The 21,969-nt window shown below is 41.4% G+C and overlaps 1 non-coding gene across 1 annotated transcript; it reads left to right on the top strand.

Moving 5' to 3' along the window:
* Positions 1 to 9,589: 9,589 nt before the first annotated feature.
* Trnas-gga lies at positions 9,590 to 9,673 on the top strand. The gene is given in 2 exon segments: positions 9,590 to 9,629; positions 9,639 to 9,673. It is a non-coding gene; the product is annotated as a tRNA-Ser (tRNA).
* Positions 9,674 to 21,969: the final 12,296 nt, after the last annotated feature.

Below are 21,969 nucleotides of genomic sequence, written 5' to 3' on the forward strand. Positions count from 1 at the left end.
GATTAAGTAAAGTGGATTTTTTAAGCTGGGAAGAGTCTATGTGAGGGTGGGATTGCAATTAGAACTATCCATACAAGCCATGCCGGCTTGTCTCTCAGTGGGTCGAGGCTGAGACGTGAGTGGAGATGAGCCTTTGGTCGAACAGAAGTCACAGATTAGTGTAGCCTGTGACGGGCAGTTACAAGGGACGCTCCGACTTGTCGGCTCTTGCCTGCAGCCATGGAGAAAATTCCCAGTGACAATGCGCTCTAGACGACTGACTAAGTGACCAATGTGCTGGATGAGTGGCGACAGAAGTGTACGTGTGTGTTCCATGAGAATAATCCATATGGTAGATGTTTCTACTGGATGATTATTTCCCACTATTTGTTTTGATGAGTTGACTGCTTGGTGAGTCTGAACTCTGAGCGTTCAATAGGGCCAGCACGTGGATGCCAGGGGATGGGTGTGCAGTTGTTACTGCATGTGCAGGTCACTCCTGACCATCCCTGTGCAACAATGCATTGTCCTCGACAGTAGCACAGCCATGACTCTCAGCAGCTGGTAGACACTGCACTCTTCAGAATCACAAGTATGTGTGATTGGGACGATTTTTCACCTGATATGTTTAGTGCATAGCCGGCCGTGGTGGCCGTGCGGTTCTAGGCGCTGCAGTCCGGAACCGTGGGACTGCTACGGTCGCAGGTTCGAATCCTGCTTCGGGCATTGATGTGTGTGATGTCCTTAGGTTAGTTAGGTTTAAGTAGTTCTAAGTTCTAGGGGACTGATGACCTAAGATGTTAAGTCCCGTAGTGCTCAGAGCCATTTGAACCATTTAGTGCATATGTTATGGTGGTTGAGGGGCAAAATGTGGGTGCATACAAGACCTCAGATACTTAGCACTATGATCTGTTTGTAGCGGAAATTTAACTACTTCATATGTAAAATGTTTATGTGTGATTCTCAAATGTTGAAAATATCATCATAAGTTGATGGTGAGAGTTTTAAGTGATCTACTTGACTCCTGAAAACTGTTAAGCAATTAATCTGATAGGGTTCTACAAATCGATTATTACCCTTTATTTTTGATAATGAAAGTGCGTCACCTCACCCTTTGCCCCCAGAATTAGTCAACAGGAACAAAATATTCTGAGGAGACAAAAAAACTCCGTCTCCATGTTTGGAGACAAATATTCAAACACAAATAGAATGTAGCCGCTTGTGAGAGGTACAGAGAGACAGACAGAGAGAGAGAGAGAGAGAGAGAGAGAGAGAGAGGGCATGTCTTTCGACATTAATTTCCCAGGTATCAAAATCAAAGAATTGCTGCCACCTGATGCTCTGTTCGGGGATTAGCACGATTTCCAGTCTGCATACCATATGGCAGAATATGGACTGAAAGTGAACCAAGTATATTAATGTGTTTATTAAAATACTTAACATGAGAATAATTACCAAAAAGCAAAAAGTAGATGAAGTTCTAGTTTGGAATGTAAATAACCCATGACGGATTAACAATGAGGCCACAAAAAGTAAAATAGCAAACAGAAAATTTCTGGGAAAAAGAAGTCTACCAGTGTCAAACATCGTACTTAACTTGATAAAAAAGTTTCTAAGAATATTGAAATCCGGAAAAAAGAGAAACTGAATTGTTTGAGATCGGGTGCTGTAGAAGGATGTTGAAACTTACGACTCTCGTAAGAAACGAGGTGTTTTCCTCAGAATCGGTGAGGGTAGGAGCAATTGGAAAATCTCCGACGTGAAGAAGGGGCAGGATGGTAGGATATGAGTTAAGTAAGATATAATTTCCATAATATTATTGGAAGCTGTAGAGGGTACAAAGTTTGGGGAAGAAAGAAACCGATAGGTATCCACGAAATAACCCAGAATGTTATTGATGACCCAAATAAATGGCGTAAATATGGTGGCATAGTGACTAACGCAATTGCCAAGAAAGCAGGAGGTCCGGGTTCAACTCCCACACCTGCTATAAATTATCACTCGCCGCTTCAGACTATAGACATAAAAGCCTATCTTTATGAGACCACCAAAATTTTCAAAGTTAATTTTTGCCTAATAGAACTTTTGAACGGCTGGTATGTAATGGTACTGAACTCTTTTCATGAACCAGGCACCAGCTGCGACCATTCGATCTATTACAATTAGATTTCTACAGACAAAAAGTGCTTTGTAAAGTATAAACTAAAATTCTACGTAGTAAAAGTTGGTTCTGATATATGATAACAGATACTTTTTGCCATTGCTAATAATGGTTGAAGTCCTCCGTCCATTTCCGTATCGATCTTTTTACCGGTCTTTGTCTTATTACCTTTCTTCTTTGGATGAAGTTGTTGTGATGGCCTTTCTTTACTGCATGTTACCACATTTTTGTTAGACCTGTTTCTTGTCTGTTTGTTTGGTAGAAATTTTGCAGTGCATTTTAAGCTATTCAGCTAGAGAACTGAAACATTAAACATAGCTCATAAGAGGATGACTAGGCAATACCTACTCTCTTTATTGTATAGTGTGTGGCGACGAGTACTTCGTGTACTCGCTTCTCTTGTTCCGGTCACCAAAGGTTCGTGGGAAGAACGAGTGATGGTAAGCCATCGTGTGAACTCAAATCTCTCTAACTTTTAACTTCACGACTCTTTCGTGAGTTTTACGCAGGAGGAAGCAATACATTGGTTGGGTCAGGAAAAGGAAAACTGAAACTAACGTGAAATTTATAATATGTTTCTTTTGTATTACGTTCAAAATGTTAAAATCGATAGAAAGATTTCACACATACAAGACTAAAGAGCTAAAAATAATTATTTAAATGAAAATATATTTTAATATAAGAAGTTTTGAAACCGACTTAAATGTATAAATACATTCTCCTAGGCCCATACGCATACAGAACCACACATATGTAGATAGTCCTGAAAATTTGAGATCGTGAATTTTTGACGGGTATGAAAATACTTGTAAGATTGGAAACGAGAAATGTGGGGTGCCTTCAATACTAAATGTTGGATGAATATTATATCTCCTTACTATTACAGCACTTATTAATTGATAAATAAGTAGTTTAACTCCTTGCTTTTATCTACTACATATACCGGACATATATCGTTTTAAATCTCACTAGTGTTTTCATATCTGTTTAAAATTCACAACCACAAATTTTCAGTTCTGTACAGGGTTAGAAACCATCATGGTGCTAGTTTTTAGCCCAATTTAAAAACGTATTATATTAAAAATTCAGTTTTGTTTGTAACAAATGTGTAGGAATTATCTCCAACCGTATTAACATGTATTAGAAGTAAGGACACTTTCATATTCGCAGTGGCACAATAGGTTTTGCCGGGGATAGCTTTCATAAACTAATCGTGTACAGCTTGATATGAGAGAAATGCTTACTTAATTTATACTCTCATTTAGAAACGTCTTTGGCAACTGACGTATTTTAGTAAAGCCTGGAGGTCAATGTACGTCAGTTCTCATAGCTTAGTTTATTAGAAGACGTAGGTTCAATTAGTGTCATTTCATTAAATCATCGATAAAAATACGTTGGACACGTTCCTAATATTTTGTCTAACTAAAACCAGTTTCAATTTCGTAACATTCTGTTCAAACAGATTTGTTTGATATATACCGCGCAAACATACTATTCTACTTTTATTTGGGCTTCTTCGTAGTACTTTTAATTTTTGTATGATTTTAGCCCTTAAACTCCCATTCAATTCAGGTGAATTATTATATCACAAACACGATTCAGACGCGAACAGAGCTGCCAGTTTTGGAAGGATACCTAATGTCATTTCGCGATACTCAATTATGCACACAACGTGCCATCAATATAAATTAAAAATAGATTGAACCAAATATTAGTTATAAGACACGTCTTCACTCTGACGTATGGCTTCCTTAACCGGGTGGGAATGAGGCAACAAGAAACCAGAATAAAAGAAGTAACTTCCACTGAGGGCGTGCATTTGGACAGTTGTGGTAACACGATATCGACAAGTGTGGCTTGCAGATGCTTTGCCAGCTACAGATGTGCTTGTGTTTCCAGGATGGCGAATTACTGTTTTTGCCGACGGTGAACGTGGCAACACTGAGGAAGACAGTATTTCACTGCACCGTACTCGTGTAATTTTTTTGTACTGAATAATAATAAGCAAATATTACTCGTAGCTTTTGTTTGTTATTTACTGAGGTAAGAGGAAGCCAAATTCATACATATTATAAAAAAATATGTGTGTGTGTGTTTGTGTATGTGTGTGTGTTCTACATCTCCTCCTAAACCACTGGAGCGAGTTGAGCCAAACTTGGTGTATATGTCCTTTACCGCCAGGCAACAATCGCAGTGGGGGCAAGAACCACATATCTAACAGAGTTCAGGAGCTATGATGTCATAGACAATAACATATGCAAAAAACTGAAGTACTGTGCATGACGTTTAATTCTACTACTTCTTTTGTACGAAATCTTCTCTCATAACATTTTTCACGCAGTGTCCGAATTTCCACTGAACGAGCAAACAAAATTATATAATTGAATGACAGATATCAGGAGACTTGACGTCATAAACACTCAGATGCTCGAAAAACTGCAACACCTCGATTGAAGTTTAAATTTATAACTCTTTCGCTGCCAACTCTGTTCGAAACATACACTATGTGATCAAAAATATCCGGACACCTCCAAAAACATACTTATTTCATATTAATTGCATTGTGCTGCCATCTACTGCCAGGGAATCCATATCAGTGACCTGAGTAGTCATTAGACACCGTGAGAGAACTGAATGGGTCGCTCCGCGGAACTCACGGACTTCGAACGTGATCAGGTGATTGGTGTCACTTTTGTCATACGTCTGTACGCGAGATTTCCACACTAATAAATATCCCTAGGGCCACTGTTTCCGATGCCGTAGTGAAGTGGAAACGTGAAGGGACACGTACAACACAAAAGCGTACAGATCGATATCGTCTGTTGGACGACAGAGACCGAGGACAGTTGAAGAGGGTCGTAATGTGTAACAGTCCCTATCCCCGAATTTCTCTTCAACAGTGGGAAGCAAGAAGGTGCTTAAAACATTTATGTAGGCCTGTGCTGTGATAGTGCAACGACTATCCAGACCACCACACAGCAATTCCAAACTGCATCAGGATCCACTGCAGTACTAAGACAGGCGGGAGGTGAGATAACTTGGATGTCGTGGTCGAGCGCCGCGCGGGATTAGCCGAGCGGTCTAAGGTGCTGCAGTCATGGACTGTGCGGCTGGTCCCGGCTGAGCTTCGAGTCCTCCCTTGGGCATGGGTATGTGTGTTTGTCCTTAGGATAATTTAGGTTACGCAGTGTGTAAGCTTAGGGACTGATGACCTTAGCAATTAAGTCCCATAAGATTTCACACACATTTGAATATTTTGAAAATGGTCGAGTGGATGCTCATAAGCCACACATCATGCCCGTAAATGCCAAACGACGCCTCGCTTGGTGTAAGGAGCATAAACATTGGACGATTGAACAGTGGTAAAAAGGTTATGTGGAGAGACGAATCACGGTACTCAATGCGGTGATCTGATGGCAGGGTGCGGGTATGGCGAATGCCCGGTGAATGTCATCTGCCAGTGTGTGTAGTGCGAACACAAAAATTCGGAGGCGGTGGTGTTATGGTGTGGTCGTGTTTTTCATGGAGGATGCTTGCATCCCGTGTTATTTTGCGTGGCACTATCACGGAACAGGCCTATATTGATGTTTTAAGCACCTTCTTGCTGCCCACTGTTGAAGAGCAATACGGGGATGGCGACTGCATCTTTCAACACGATCGATCACCTGTTCATAATGCACGGCCTCTGGCGGATTCGTTAAACGATAGTAACATCATTGTAATGGACTGGTCTGTTCAGAGTCCTGACCTGAATCCTATAGTTCACTTTTGGCATGTTTTGGGAAGCCGACTTCGTGCCAGGCCTCACCGACCGACATCGATACCTCTCCTCAGTGCGGCACTCCATGAAGAATAGTCTGCCATTCCCGAAGAAAACTTCCAGCAACTGACTGAACGTATGCCTGCTAGAGTGGAAATTGTCATCAAAGCTAAGGATGGGCCGACACCATACTCAATTCCTGCATTAGCGATGGATGGCGCCACGAACTTGTAAGTAATTTTGAGCCAGGTGTCCGGATACTTTTGATCACACAGTGTATTTCGCAGACAGTATCCACGAACGGCGCTGCATATACCTCCAGAGATACTTCGTTGTATCACACATAGTAAAAGTATATGACGTCATAAACAGTGGGATGAATGAATACTTGCCACAATATATACAGGGTTTTAATACATTTATTCTTTGCTACTAACAAGGAGCCCATTGAGTGCGAGTGCGCACGTTCAGTCTTTAGTGAGGCTCATTTGAAACCTTATGTATCACCTTTTGTATCGCCTTATGTATCAGGAGGGCGGCAGGAAATGAGTGTCGGAAAAATGCAGAGATCAAGCTTGTATCTTGTATGGAATGTTCAGAACAAACCATTAACTCAACATGAACAAAGAATGAACAAAGAATGAGTAATGGCGCGCCAGTGATCACGAAGGTTTGCACCATCGAGATCTAAGGCAAACTTCTTGTGAATTACAAACCATGCAGCATGTTCAGCTATGCATGCACTGTAAATAATACATATAGAATTATATTAGTTGAACAGGATGATGAGAGTTGATGGAATATGATGGCATACAACCGAATGCGAAACATTCTGTCGTGGAGCTTATCGTGATACTAGCTTTCCTTTAAGGCTTAGCTGCAGATAGTGCGATAATATATTTTATAGGCGCAGAGGAAATAAAAATCCAAAGCTTATATTTGTTCAGTGTTTACAAGTGATGTGAACTGCAATATCACTAAACTTTTCAAGAGGGACTTTTTGCTCTAGAGGCGTAAGAGCTTTGTACGCAAACCGAGAGTCAAACAAAAGCAAGTTATTTTGCCCTGCTGTTGGCCAAAAGCAATGCTCGCACCACAGTTGTAGTTCTGTTACGCCCATTATCCCACTCTTGCTTGCTGTGACGTATATATTTCCCACTGCCCCTGCAAGATCACGTACACTAGAGAGAATCGTGGAGGGCAGAGCACGTCCAACTTCTCGCACCGCAATAAAGAACTTTCCGTTTGATATTTCCTATCAGATTGAAACCGTAGTTCGGACCGAGACTCGAACTCGGTACCTTTTCCTTTTGTGGAAAAGGGATTCACTGACTGAGCTACCCAATCACCACTGATGACACATCTTCACCGACTCAATTCTGCCAGTACCTCGTCTCCTACCTTCCAAACTCCACAGAAGCTCTCCTGCGCAACTTACAAGACTTGTACTCCTGGAGGAAATAGTGCTAGACTTGCAAGTTTTGCCGGAGAGCTGCAGTGAAGTTCGAAAGGTAGGAGGCGAGGTACTGATGGAACTGAAGCTGTGAGGACAGTCCTGAGTCGTGCCTGAGTAGCTCATATGATAGAGCACTTGCCCGCTAAAGGCAAAGGTCCCGAATTCGAGTCTCAGTCTGACACACAGTTTTAATCTGTCAGTTTCAAATCAGCACACACTCCGCTGCACAGTGAAAATTTCATTCTGAAAACTTTCCATCTGATTTATCATTCATATTAAAAGCGTTAAGACATTGATGTTAGTTGACACAACTCCCTTGTATCTTTCATATGCATTTCCTCTCCAAATCCCTATTGGTCGGAGCTGAAAACAAATTCCTTACCGGACGATAGAATAATTTTCGTTGTCTCATCCACAAATTTTCAGGATGATTCCGCAGTATCCTGTACTTGGTCAAGTTGACATTTTGTTTGAAGTATAGTTCCAAATGTGTAACACTGTCTGAAGATGAGCAACCATCCACTGCTTTCCGTGGAATCAATGTAATCTACGTCGCGCGCTGTTTGATGTGCGTAAGGTAGTTGGTCACTATCTGGTATAGCCTGTAGATTGTATCGAGCATCCTTTTTGTAACAAGTGGGCCTGGTCCTCCCTTGAATATCCATAGTTTTTCCTATGCTCTAAACGGTCATATAGCAGGGACTTATACTAAATCTCATCATAATTGGTTTTTACTATGCTGCGGATTATCTTCCATGTACTTAATTATGCTTAGTATCCGCTCCCTGGACGACTATTGTCCTTCAATACGTTTAACTAAAGACAGAATTTGTGGCTCCCTGTAGGGCAAGAATGATGAACTACACTCATACCCATAAACTAAGGATAATGCTAATACATGGTGAAACAACGCTCTGGTGGGCGGTTTGCGGATGTAAATCACTTCTGATATGACCATGTGGTGCATTTCGCCTGCGGTCGTCTCACGGTAAAGCTGGCAGCAGTCCACATACGCAGAGGTGTGTTGGTGCATGTCAGAGTACGGTGCAGCGAGTAAGTGTACAGACGTTTTCAGACGTGCTAATGGTGACTGTGTGTTGAAAATGGCTCAAATAATACATATTGATGACGTTTTGAGGGTTAGAATACTAGAGCGACTGGAGGGTGGTCAGACACAGCAGGTCGTAGCACGGGCCATCCGTGTGCCACAAAGTGTGAACTCAAGATTGTGGCAACGATTCTAGCAGGCAGCAAACGTGTCCAGACGCTACAGTACGGGACGTCCACAGTGTACAACACCACAAGAAGACCGATATCTCACCATCAGTGCCTGCAGACGGCCACGAAGTACTGCCGGTAGCCCTGTTCGGGACCTTACCTTAGCCACTGGAACAGTTGTCTTCAGACACACGGTCTTCAGACTACTGAACAGACAAGGTTTATTCGCCTGGAGACCTGCAAGGTGCATTCCACTGACCCCTGGTCACAGGAGAGCCGGTAAAATCTGGTGTCAAGAACACAGTACATGGTAATTGGAACAGTGGTCTCAGGTTATGTTCACGGACGAGTCCAGGTATAACCTGAACATTGATTCTCGCCGGGTTTTCATCTGGCGTGAACCAGGAACCAGATACCAACCTCTTAATGTCCTTCAAAGGAACATATGGAGGTCGTCGTTTGATTGTATTTGGTGGGATTATGATTGGTGCATGTACACCCCTGCATGTCTGTGACAGAGGAACTGTAACAGGTCAGGGGGTGCTGTGGGTCCCACCTTCCTCCTGATGGATGATAACGCACGGCCCCACCGAGCTGCCATCGTGGAGGAGTACCTTGAAACAGAAGATATCCGGCTAATGGGGTGGCCTGCCTCTTCTTCAGACCTAAACCACATCGAGCACGCCTGGGATGCTCTCGGTCGACGTATCGCCGCACGTCTTCAAACACCTACGACACTTCAGAAGCTGCGACAGGCACTGGTGCCAGAATGGGAGGCTATACCCCAACAGCTTCTCGACCACCTGATCCAGAGTATGCCAACCCGTGTGCAGCCTGTGTATGTGTGCATGGCGATCATATCCCAATAGCGATTTCGGGGTACATGCGCAAGAAACAGTGGCGTTATGTAGCACGTGCGTTTCTGGACAGTTTTCTCAACTTATCACCAATACCGTCGACTTACACATCTGTGTCGTGTGTGTTCCCTATGTGCCTATGCTATTAGTGCCAGCCGGCCCGAGTGGCCGAGCGGTTAAAGGCGCTACAGTCTGGAACCGCACGACCGCTACGGTCGCAGGTTCGAATCCTGCCTCGGGCATGGATGTGTGTGATGTCCTTAGGTTAGTTAGGTTTAAGTAGTTCTAAGTTCTAGGGGACTTATGACCACAGCAGTTGAGTCCCATAGTGCTCAGAGCCATTTTATTAGTGCCAGTTTTGCTTAGTGCCACGTTGTGTGGCACTACATTCCGCAATTATCCACAATTTATGAGCATGAGTGTAAATGGCTCGACATCGGTTTCAATTCCACTTTCACTTGTTAATCACGAATGTCATCATTGACTTATGTAGATTATCTGCAGAGTCCTCCGGATACGACCCCGCACATTCAACATTGACTATCTTTCAGATACGCTAATATTTCATCAGCCACTTTTTCCCACTCTGCGAAATTCCTTCAGTTTCTTTCTGACGAAATGTCAACTTCGGCAACTGTTGATGTAAATATAATGCAATGCATGCTTCGTTTATCGTGGCCATTTCTCTGCTTTGTATCAATGAGTTACTTGTCGACTAACAGTTCATCTGTTCTCCTTAGCCTCATCCAGTGCTCACCGTTGTATACATCCAGTCCGGCCTGTTACCATTAGCAGTCAATACTGTGGCTGCATGGCAGACAATTTACGAGACATTTAATGGCGCAAGCACCATTGGCATTTTGCGACCTCGCACTCGAGAGGTTCCTTGTAAGACACTCGTACAGTCGAGTCAAATTAACGAAATTCCTTTCACCTGGCCTTGAAGACGCGCTGCCGTAGAGGCGTTTACAAAATCACATTTTAGACACTGGAAGCAGCTGCGCCCAGGGTATGGAAACTGTATGGGGTCCATTTTTCTCTATTTAGATACCGTACTTATACGTTGTAAAACTACATTATGTTTATTTCTTTGCACGACTGTTTCATAATTTCAAGGATGTTTTTACTTATACATAGAAATGAAATGTTTTCGATACTTCACTACAAACACAGTTAATTTTTTTCTTTTTTTGATTTCGGCCCTATCCGAAAACTGGTGAAATAGATACCCTGACAATGCTGGATTTATCTGCTAGTATACAGCGTAATGGAACTGAGGACGTGCAACCTGAACAATCCACGCCAAAAAGACAGATCTATCCACAGAAGTTGTGGATTTCAGATTATATATTATTAATGGGAGACACTTTGATAACATACAGAACGAGCTATAGGAGCTGAGTGGGCAGCGCGATTACCTCCCATGCGGAGGACACGGGTTCGATTCGCAGTGCAGTCGGAGATTTTATCTGCTCGGGGATTGGATGTTTTGTCCTCACCCTCACTTCGTCATCGTCTACCCGCAAGTCGCCGAACTGGTGTCAAGTAGAAAGACTTTCAATAGGCAGGTGAAGAAACCCATATGGTGTCTACCTACCAAAACTTTCACATGATCATTTCATTTCATAGGCAGGTCTCATGACGAATAAGAATATTTTCAGATTGTGAATGGATTTTAATAGGTTTCCTGTCCAATGTGTACGGTCAAAGTATTTACAATGGGTCTAGTACTCTAATGCATAATTCACCTCATATTCGTGACATGGTGAGTGCTATAGAAAGGAACAACGTAAGCTACAAAGAGCGAAAAAAGGGATGTAGTCCATAGACGATGTTTGTCTGAAACAAATTCAGTCAGATGTACAGACTGATAGCATCAGGTAAGATACTGTGCATAATCACGTACCCTCATACAGTACGATTCAGATCGCCGTCTGTACGTACACACTCAGTTTTTTCTGATATCTATAAATCGATTTAACAGACGGTAGTATTTTTGGAAAGGGAACGGCCAATTTCCACCCACATTCGTGTTCCATCCTAGCATGTGGTTCGTCTTTAATGACCTCGACGTCTGCAGGTCGCTATATTCTACGCTAAGCTGTGTCCATGGCCGTCAGCACGACAGTAAATGTAAATGCCCGCCTGCTGGCTAAATGTGTGTCCGACCACAGCCCAACATTCACGGCCGGTGCACTGCACTGTGCAGGTCCAGCACACACTACAAACTAAACTTTACTCTCGCACATTGTGGCGTTAGCTGGCGGGGTTGTCACGCCGCATTTGCTTGGGACAATACATCATTAGATTACCTTTCGTACCGAAACGCTGCAGTATTTATTCAGTCCAGGAATAAAGGGTATACACACATCAGGGGCCAGACCAGTGAAGTTCTCTGTAGAGCTTGTCGATAGAGTCTTCCACGTAGCGCCTGCCTTCAGAATGTCTCTAAAGGCATTCAGACACACTCACATGCGACAAGCACATATATCCTTAAGTTTCAGACAGCATAAAAAATCTTTGTTGATCACCTAAAGTTCATAAAAAATAGTTATCGTGGTGTAAGTACAAAGAATGAAACACAACAGCAAAGGAATAAGCTGAAATAAAGAATCTATTGCTAATACTACATGTCTTCTTGTAACGCTGCCACCGACCATCTTGAACAGCAATTGATGATAACGTTATACCTTGGCGAGGAATTTTTGAAAAGTTGACCGTGAGACAACCTAATGGAAACAGAATAATCAAACTAAGATTCGTTTTCGAAACACTCCAAGAAAGTACGAGGCTTGGATCTTTAATAGTGGGAACTATTTACTTACAGCTCGTACAAAACATAAACGTGTTTCGAAGTTTTACTGACATTCAAAGTAGTCACTAGCATTGTGAATAACTCGTTGCCAGCCATGTCGAAGTTGTAGGATACTCTTAGCAGTGCCAGTTGTGTTGACAGTTCGAGCGGCACAGTGTATTGCCCGACGAATTTGTAGCAGTTCTGAAGCGAATTCCGTGAAGTGTTTCCTTCAGTTTAGAAATCTAGTTGAACTCACGAGGGCTTACGTCAGGGGAGTGCAGTAGGTCGCATAGCGCTTAGCGGCCCCATCAGTCAAACAAATCAGCAACAGCTTGCACTGTACGTGCTTGAGCAGTGTCCTGCAAAATGATGGTCAGGTCCTGCAGAAAGCGTCATCACTTTTGTCTCTATGCTGTTAATTTTTGGAACACAGCCTACGACCAGCTTAGAGACAGAAGTGATGACGCTTTCTACAGGACCTGACCATCATTTTGTAGGACAATGCTCAAGGACGTACAGTGCAAGCTGTTACTGATTTGTTTGACTGATGGGACTGCGAAGTGCTGTACCACCCAATACACTCGATTTCTAAACTGACGGAAACACTTCACGGCATTCGTTTCAGAACTGCTACAAGTTTCTCGGGCAATAGACCGAGCCTCTCGAACTGTCAACACAACTGGCACTGCTAAAATATCCTGAGACTTCTACATCGCTGGCAACTTTGAACGTCAGTAAAACTTTGAAACACGTATCTATTTTGTACGTACTGTAAATAAATATTTGCCATATTAAAGTTCCAACCCTCGTATGAACAACATTAAACGGTAGGTCAGGAACAGACGTTCTCCCAGCACAAAAGCAAGTTGTAACTCTACATATTAAAACAGTTCGCCTGCATAATTAGGCATTCTTGTGTCAAACAAATAGATAAAGCACAAGGCAGTGCTAATGCTAACCTAACCTTCCTTCACACACACTAAACTCTTTCCTTATATCTGTTCACACTATAACAGAGTAACCTAATCTTAGAGGTAAATGTGATACTAACTAGTAAGTCAGATAAGCAAATGGTCCATGCGATAGTAAACAGCAACATATGTCTCTCAACAACACGTACCTTAAATGAAGTAGGTGAAACAATTTATAAAACCAAATACTGACACACATGAAACTAGCAGCAATATTGAATTGGGAAAAGCTTGAAATGTCTCTGCTTTAAATCAAGGGGCCTACTAATGATCATAGTCAATAACTTCACTGCCTAATACAGGGTCTCTATGCCTGTGCATGAACCAACTTGCATTACAATAGGTAACACAGTAAACAGTTCTTTCTTAAACTCGATTTGAAGCAAAGAAACAGAATGTAAATCTAACTACACTGGCTCTGAAGGAGCCTTTGTATTACTTCATTAAATAACTAGGCTTGTCCATGAGGACCCTTAAACTTTCATGGTGTGGAGAACCATACCTATTAAGAAAACTACACCAGTACGTATGAGGAAAGGTAAGTATTATCATCATTAATTATTTTTTAAGTAAAGCAAAACAAACTCTTTAAATAACAAGTGTGCTTTCCATAGCATTATTTTGACCTACTCAAAATTGTAATTGGCTATGAAAATGACAACACAACGTTACATTCAGTTTCAGCCAGTTTTTCATAATAAATTAGGACACTCGGCATTAAACTCACTGGGATAGGATCCTGTCCAGATTTGTGATAGTCACGAGTGTAAGTTAGAATTTTTTAGTAACACCACGATTATTATTAAAATCAAGAAATTTTCACAAATACCTCGTCAATTTACAGAGTGCCAAATACAAAAAAAAAGAATGTGGAAGGCTGGTGGCACAGGTGGCGCAATTTGCAGTGGCTGTTAACCTGGCGACGTTGCAGTCAAGGCCGTACTGTTAGTCTCGCCCTATTGCTGATCTTCTTGGCGTATGAAATAACATTTTTAAAGTGCCATTAGTACCATTAGCATACCACGCTAATGGTATGACCAAATTCAGCATCCGAGGCCCATAAGTACTGCCCTTAAGCTAATCTGGCCTCAAAACTCGAGGAATATGAGCCACTATGATCCCTTTGCTGTTAGTGAGGTGTTAACCACAGCACTGCTCAGCCCAGACTCCTTACTCGTTACAAAGGACGAGTAGCCACTTGCGCCCCAACCACACCTTTTCCACTCGATCAGACTACTTCCGTAGCTGCGGGGCTTCCCTACATCTTTTATATTCAACTCTATGTTCCCTAATTATGGACCAAGTCGTTTACAGTACATTACATATCAATCATTGCAGTAGTTATTTAAATTCACAAGCAAAATTTAAACATCATCGTTCAAAAATTCACGTAACTGAAACATGTACACATAGTCAAAGAATTTCCATGACAGATACAACATTATACATTTGCAATACTACAAACTGACGTGAAAAAATCCGTACAGATACAAAATAGGTCAAAAACAAGTGCTACATCCTTCCTGTTGTGACATTTCTCCGACATGAAAGAAGAATATTGGTTGAGTAGGAGGCCAAAAGTAGGCTTTCCTCTGAAGATCCAAATATCAAATAGTTAACAGGTGTGAGCTGGAGGACATTAGTGTTCAACGTCCAACCGACAACATGGTCATTAGAGACGGAGCACAAGCTCGGATTAGGGAAGGATGGAGAAGGATAGTGGTCGTACTCTTTCGAAGGAAACATGTCATCATTTGTCTTAAGCGATTTAGAGGAATCAGGGAAAACCTGAATCAGCGTGGCCGGACTCGGGTTTGAAACGTCGTCCTCCCGAATGCGAATCCCGTGTGCTAAACACTGCGGTACTCCGCTCGATTTACTAGGAATTATGTTCCCTTGCTGTTAAGTCAAGGCGTCTAGTGTACCAACCGTATTTCGTGTAAAAGGTATTGTTCAGTCCTTCTTGAGCAGAAACCATTCAAAAAATTGCAAAGACGAAGATCCCGAGTTCGAGTATCGGTTCGGCGCACAGCTTTAATCTGCCAAGAAGTTTCATATCAGCACACACTCAGCTAGGGTGAAAATTTCATTCCGTGGTATCAAGCACAAACAATGGAGATCTCGCAGCCTCAAAAGATTTGTGCACAGATCCATTTCACATTTCTGACTTGAGACGGCGTGTGATTGGGTTCCTCTTGGTTTGTACACAACAGTGCTTGCACTCTTAGAGGAAGGGCGTGGGGAGTAGGGGCGTTGACATACCAATCAGTCAATTACCTCAGAAAATCATTGACGTGTTAGGTATACATGGGACAGTATTGTCATACATACACAGCAAAAGTGACTAAACCAATAATATTGGGAACGTTTTAACATTGTGGCATCCAAGTTATTCTACGGAAGACGGCGTGGGATAGGATAATGACACTTTCATAATGTTCTCTGTGGATCTGATTATTCAATAATAGGAATTTTCATTTTGTCTTCTCAACTAAAATTGAATTGGGTAGGATAGTGGATGAAGAAAGCTACTTTATAGACGATAACGCGATGATTAGTGTTCATGAAAGTCCTCGCAGGACGCATAAAGCCGTTTTGCATTCAGGCGTTCAGATGAAAACTGGTATATTCCGTAGTTTACATAATACAAGTAGTGTACACTCTTCATTTGTGTGGCCATAGTGTCCGTAATTGCGTTGCAATTCCTAAAGGTATTTTTTCCGTCGTTATACCTACAAGAATCGATTGCTGTTCACTCTAGACGCGTTTCGCTTTATTGAAGTAAAGCATCATAAGTGGCCTGCAACTAACTTCAGAGCAGATCCCACATACCTGATGGCAAAACAAATGCTGCCACAGGTCACCCAGTACTACAAATATCGAAATGGTAAAAAAAGAAGCAATACCTTTCAGCTCGTAGAACACATAAGAGAAATTAAAATCCCTTGAACAGTAACGCAGCTCTCCTTTGATGTAGAAAGTATGGACAGTTGCGTCCCTGTTAACGAAACCGCGAAACTATTGAAGAAAACCTGAAAGCACACAACAAGCTACCTCACGAACACACAGATGAAACAATAAAACTGTTACAGTGATTAACAAAACAAAATTATTTTGAATCCAATCTAGAATAGTACATACAAGAAGAATGTTTATCCATGAGTTTACCTATATCAAGAACATTAGCCAACACTACCATAGACCATACAGAAAAATTAATATTTCAAGACATACTAGCAGAGAAAAGCTATGACTTAATCTATCGGTACAGGTGCATGGATGACGTAATATGGATGGTAGATGAACCTAAAAATAAAGCGCAGCAACTACACAAAGGCACAAATACTGTACACAAGAAACATAAAATTCACAATAGAAGAAGAAGAAGAAGAAGAAGAAGAAGAAAACACTTTCTACGCATTACCACAAGAAAAGACGATCACAAACCCACATTTAAGATCTACAGAAATCGCACCACAAGTGGCACTGTCTTAAATGCAACATCAAACCACAAGCAAAATCAAAAACAGACAACAATCAGACACGTGTTAAACAGGCTAAGCAGGATCTCCCTAAACACTTATGATTACCAAAACGAGTTGGCTATTATAAAACAAATAGCATAAAAAATGTGCACAGAGCAACACTGCTAGACAGCTAAACAGAAAAATAAAGACACACATAACCGATGCATCCTAACATATACAACCCGCATTACCACAAAGAATCGCATGCAGTGACTTACAATAACAAATTCCCATATAAAATAGGAAACTAAATCAAAAAACTAGACACAAACATTGCTTACAAAACAAACAACTCAATACAAAACCACATCTCAAAACATGGTTCACATGTCTCTGAGCACAATGGGACTTAACATCTGAGGTCATCAGTCCCCTAGACTTAGAACTACTTAAATCTAACTAACATACGGACATCACACACATCCATACCTGATGCAGGATGCGAACCTGCGACCGTAGCAGTCGTGCGGAAACCACATCCCAAAACTGAAATCAAAACCTGTCAGGTACCAAAAATCTGGTATCCATCAGCTCAGCTGCAGAGACTGTGAAAACAATATGCACTGGGGCGATACACAGGACATTGATACAAGATACAGAGAACACACCAAAGCACTGAAATACGATATAAACCATTAATATTTGTGGACCATCTAAAACAGGAGTACCACAGACCAAGCACCACCGAAAAAGTTATGAACATCTAGAGAATCAGTAAAGACAGTCACCTCCTACCTCTCCAAGTAATTTTCCACATACACAAAGCGAACAGTTGCTTAGTGATCAATTAAATATTGGAAACCAGATACCATATAAAATAATTGAAGAAATCACGTGAAAAAGAAAAGACCTATTTCCATCCTTTATCCTCTCACACTCCACCTCTTCTCCAACCCCCCTCCCTTTCATTTCACATCCTGCTCCTCACTTAATCCTCCAAATCACACTCCATCACACTATTATGCACTTATGTCCACTCGACTTTGCCTCTTCCTCCACCACAAATTAAAAAAAGACCATCACTATTGATTCATTACTCTTACACAGTGTGTAGATACACAGCAACATAACCAATAACACACATACAATTAACTACAGAGAAAGGAAAGGTATAGGTCACATAAAAACTAGTGATAACGTTGACAACACAAGAAAATACAATACGTAATTAGAAGTATACGAATAAACAGTGAACAATGATGTACGAAAAGTGTGCTGTGAAAAACGCAAACAATGTATAGTCCCGTAAAGCAGTGAAGAATTAGTCCACAAGCATCAGCGTCTCATCAACAAACAAACCAAAGACGTGAAAGTAGACAGCATTTCCTGATGTAGGAGAAAACCCAAGCAGAAATTACCGTGAGTAAAAACAAACAAATTACTTATGAACTGTTTCTCGATCTCACAAACAAATCAAATTCCAACTATCTTCAATTACAGGCCACTGATGATGTTTTACTTCAATAATACGAAACGCTTACGATGAAAAAAACACGCGTTTCTTGCAGTTGCTACCACGGAACAAATTACACTTAGAATACAAGGAGTGTGATGTTCCAGTTTACCAACGCTTAGGGATTGCGTCTTTGTGGTATCTCTAATTCTAATGAAATGTCTGGACATTGTCAGCATTTAAGAAGTTTAAAGACTGCCGATACGTGGAATTTATAATTCATTTCATCTCTATTTAGATTGGATATTGAAGTTACCTTTATATTACGACTGATTAGTTATTACAGGTATAATTGCTGTTTAATTTAGACAGTTACCGTTTTCGGCGGTTTGGGCCTTCCTGAAGTATTCTACGTTTAGTTGCAGCGTACCTACGTCTGCCACATTGACTGTAGATAAGCCGAAAATCAGTGAATTTACGTTAAATACACTGATAAATTAAAATCAGTTAATAACTTCCCAGTACTTATTGCACCTTTTCTATCGACCTTATGATGGCTCTTAATGTTGTACGGCACGAATATCAAAGGAACTGCACATAATTAAGCACTAAAAAAAGTTATAAAAAGATTTTGGTTGTAACTGTTCAAAACATTTGCTTCCATACCCAATCAAATTAAATTTGTCACAATCATCATTCAGTTCCAAATATTCCATAGGTTATCAAGTTTATCTTCTGTGACTGTGCAGCACCAAAAGTAATAATTCACATTATAACGTCATCTGTTTCTTCATTCATTTATAAGTGTATATTGTTAAAAAAGAGATGGATAAGTTGCAAGAAACGTGTTACAGGAGACATTATGCTTTACATACCAGGGAGAAGTTGCAAGAAACGTGTTACATGAGACATTATGCTTTACATACCAGGGAGGGATGTTATAATATTCAGTTGATCCTAGCTCTGCAATGTAACGACGTCCTACCGATTTAATAGATACCGTTCTGGTTGCCTTAATCAACAACTACCATCCAAGTAAAAATATTTTAATTTACTTGGAAAACGTCATTTACAAATCACTGTCTTCATTTTATTCGACACAAGAGCTCCACGCGAGCACACAAGTATCTCAGGACATATGTTGACTTACAGACACAGGAAATTTGAGGAACATTCTTCTACACTTCATGATGTATGCTTTCAGTGTGAATCATAGCACCGAATAGCTTCCAGTCAGCCACAAATTGTGTGAGTTTGAGTCCGAATCACTGCCGGTACGTGCTTCCGACCTGCGCAGGAACTTGCTACTGGGGCGAAGCTTTGAAATTCACTAATGTAAGGCTGGAAAATTACACTCACAGCCTTCCCTGATTTACTAACATACATATGTGGTTCATTTCACCATGGGAATAACTGGCGATATTGAATTCTGATAAAGTTATCATCACTGGTATCATCACCGCCAGTCTTTTGACACTGAATGTTTGGTAAAGGCTTCCTCCAAACATCTCCACCTACTAAAGTCTCCAGATACATGTGATGAAGTTGTTCTTGTTTCTTCCATAATGCCAGACAAGCACATACCACTAGTGCGTTTCCTCGACCTTCTCCTGTGTTCTTCGTTAGTCCTTTGACTACAAATTACCTTTGCTATGTGTCCTACTCACCTCCATTTAATTTCTATTAAACTCATAATACTACTCTTATTAATTTCCCATTCTGTATTCATTTGTAATCTATGTTTTTGTCTTTCCTTATAAGTTTTCGGATTGAAATTTCATGCCCCACTACCATAAGTAAAGTGTGGTAACAGGCACTGATTGTTACACTGACAACTCAATTTTGATAAAGCAATGGAGGCCATTATTATCCTTGTGTTCTTACCTTTACGTTTATTACTTTTTTGTCAACATACACGGGTCGTCACAACTGTGAATACCATACGTGCATCCGACCAGTCAGTTGTGAACACACAGCGCTAAGTAGTAGACACGTGGCCATAACATGTTAGCATGGTAGCGTCAAAAATCCGTAAATCCGTTGCTGAAGACATTCTCCAGAGGGATTTGAAGAACGTAAAAGCATGTGCAAATTTTATCCTGCAGTCTTTATTCCAGAACAAAAACAACGAGACTTGGACCCCAGCAACGACTTGACTTTTCTGTAAAAAATCATCAAAGGTGAGGAGACTTCGTGTTGTCAATAGGAACCTACCACAAAACGAGAAACTGGAGAAACTGACGTGGAGGGTGAAAACTTTGACGACATACCCCACACTGAAGCCAATGAGAGGCACGAGTTGGACAACATCGCAAAGAAGGGCTTTTCTAACAGTTTCACAGTATTTTATGTAGGATCTGTTAGTTGCACTCAAGTGTAGAGTAGTTAAAGCATTAAATCCAGCACCTTAACTCGAAACGTCCCCTTTTTGAAGAATTATACATGACTGTGCTTAACCTGACACACAATATTTTTAGCGCAACGCAATCTGACTTCCAATAACCCCTACAAAAGAATGGCCCTGACTAACATTAACCTATACCTTTCAGAAATCACTTACCTCACAAAAATCTTCATTACTCGAACTACTGCAGTACAGCGAGCGCCACTACTGCCAGCTAAATAAAAGATTCAAACTACAGAAGGCACCAACTACTAATAGGCATAGTTAGCAAATGTAAGATTTTAATAGAGAACAAACAATGTATTTACCTAAATAGTAATAATATATATAGCAGTTCATGACAAATTACAAAACTCCGCCATCTCTCTCCCAACATCCACCACTGCTGGCGGCTCACCTCCAACTGCGCAACGCTACGCGCTGTTCACAGCCAGCTGCCAAACACTACAATGGCGAGTATTACAACAATGCAAAGCAGCCACAGATTGCACACAGCACAGCCAGTGATTTTCATAGAGAGGTGGCGTTACCAATAAGAAAACCTAAACAGCCTACTTACAAACTTTCCTTCATTTTTCTGTTGATCTCTTAGCGATATTTTCTGCACTGAGAGGGTACTAGCATACACGGGGAGGTAGCGAGACATACTCAGAAAAATGAGTTGGAAAGCTACTCGAACACACCGATTTTGTAGCGAAAATCTTAATAGTTAAAAATTCAAATTTTTCAATTTTAAGTGAAAAATTTCGAAATAGAGTACCTAGTCTTTTAAAATCTGGGTAAAAAGTACAACATTCTAATTTTAATTGAGTAATTTCGAGAGAGCCTTACTTCCCGCATTCAATTAAGGATCGTGATACAAGGAACTCTCGTACAGAGAGATCAAGTATAATTTGTTACCATAATATAGTCATGAATGCAATCCTTAGAACAACCTCTCGTAAAAAGGGAGGCATCCTTAACTTTCCTTAACTGTACAGCTCATCCTGATCTGATTTATACAGGGTGAAAGGAAGGCCACACTTCGTAGTCGGCGTGTCATTCCTCATCCAGATTCAAGATAAAAGTGTATCTAGCAAGCCCGCCGGACTAGCCGCGCGGTCTAACGCGCTGCTTCACGAATGGGAAGCCGGTCCGCGGCACAAAACCGCAGGGCGGATGGCGGATTAGCGTCGAGGTCTGGTGTGCCGGCCAGCCCGTGGATGGTTTTTAGTGCGGTTTTCCATCTACCTCGGCGAACACGGGCGGGTTCCCCTTATTCCCCCTCAGTTGCACTACGTCGGCGATTGCTGCGCAAACTCTGTCTCCACGTACGCGTACACCATAATTACTTTACCATGCAAACATATGAGATTACAATTACATTCATTTGGTATGACACGTTCCAGGGTGGGTAGTGGGAGGGGGGGGGGGGCCGAACCGCTGATAACACCCCTGGGTTCGGTG

The sequence above is a fragment of the Schistocerca piceifrons genome, chromosome 4 (assembly GCF_021461385.2).
Source record: "Schistocerca piceifrons isolate TAMUIC-IGC-003096 chromosome 4, iqSchPice1.1, whole genome shotgun sequence".
Taxonomy (NCBI): domain Eukaryota; kingdom Metazoa; phylum Arthropoda; class Insecta; order Orthoptera; family Acrididae; genus Schistocerca; species Schistocerca piceifrons.